This window comes from Echinops telfairi, unplaced genomic scaffold (genome assembly GCF_000313985.2).
Source record: "Echinops telfairi isolate 266 unplaced genomic scaffold, ASM31398v2 ScPeMD7_18;HRSCAF=68, whole genome shotgun sequence".
NCBI classification, from domain to species: domain Eukaryota; kingdom Metazoa; phylum Chordata; class Mammalia; order Afrosoricida; family Tenrecidae; genus Echinops; species Echinops telfairi.
The window spans coordinates 2,051,839-2,052,860 of record NW_022103915.1 but is presented as its reverse complement, the minus strand read 5'-3'; the positions used below and the strand labels follow the sequence as shown (position 1 = coordinate 2,052,860).

The 1,022-nt window shown below is 57.9% G+C and overlaps 1 protein-coding gene across 2 annotated transcripts in view; it reads right to left on the bottom strand.

The window, feature by feature from the left end:
- The window catches only part of VRK1 (VRK serine/threonine kinase 1), a 44,539-nt gene extending 44,415 nt beyond the window's left edge, over window positions 1-124 (bottom strand). The window contains exon 1 of one of the 2 annotated variants that reach the window (XM_045288205.1): window positions 57-124. The gene's annotated coding sequence lies outside the window, so the exon portion shown is untranslated. The remainder of the gene's footprint in view (window positions 1-56) is intronic. The other variant, XM_045288206.1, reaches the window with a different exon arrangement.
- Window positions 125-1,022: the final 898 nt, after the last annotated feature.

The window sequence follows — 1,022 nt, the reverse complement described above, 5'->3', positions numbered from 1 at the left end:
GCTCCCTGGCCCCACGCCCCGACCCCGCGCCCCCGCGCCCCCGCTGCGGCCTTTACCGAGGACGCAGACTCCACCTTCCGCCCAGTACGAACTTCCCGCCGCTCGAGCCGACTGCAACCCCAAGGCGCCGCCGGCCTGTCACACTCCGCAGTATGGCGCCTTCTCATTGGCTCTGAGGGAGTTGGGGGCGGGGCGGGAAGACAGCGCAGGGGGCGGAGCCTCGCTTCTCCCGCCGGCCCCCGGAATGCCGGGAGCTGCGTCCGGCGCCCCCGCTGCATGCTGGGAATTGTCCTCTCTGAGCGGCGAAGGGAGGTCCCGTGGGCTTCTGGGAAATGTAGTTTATTTATGGGTCCCATTTTGATTCTGTCCTGATCTACCAAGGTGTTGTAAATGGTAATAAATGCGACCAGTGTTCGGTAGTAACCTGCCGTACTGAATAGATGTGCTAGCAAAGGTTGGATGTGAAAGTTCTCACTGCCGGGGGGGTCTTCCAACCTCCTGTTTCTCCCACCCTGTGACGCCTACCCTATCCCCAGCTTGACTCAGGGAGCAGACAGACTGGGGTGCAAACCCCACCTCCTAAAAGGAGTAGCAGAGGGAACCTCCTAAAGGCAGCCACTTCACCTCGGAGGGCATTTCCTGTTTCTGTAAGGTTGACGTGAGATCACCTAATTTGCTCGCAGTAGGTGCTCAATAAATAGTAACCAGTAGCAGTGTTATTGAAAAGCATCCTGGTAGCGCAGTAGTAGAAGTGAGTTGAGTGATTGGAACCCGCCAGATGCTCCACGGAAGACGTGGCAGTCTGCTCCACGACCACGACAGCCTTGGAGAGCCTGCAGGCCAGCGCTGGTCAAAGTCGACTCAAAGTCAGTGGGTGTGGCATCTGGACAGGAGCCCTGGTGGCACAATGGACTTGTCTGAAAGGTCAGCAGACCCCTTCTGTGAAAATGCTCAGTCTCAAGAAACCCTAAGGAGCAGTTCTCTGCCCTCTAGGATTGTAAAAAGGTCAAGGGTTGCCAGGG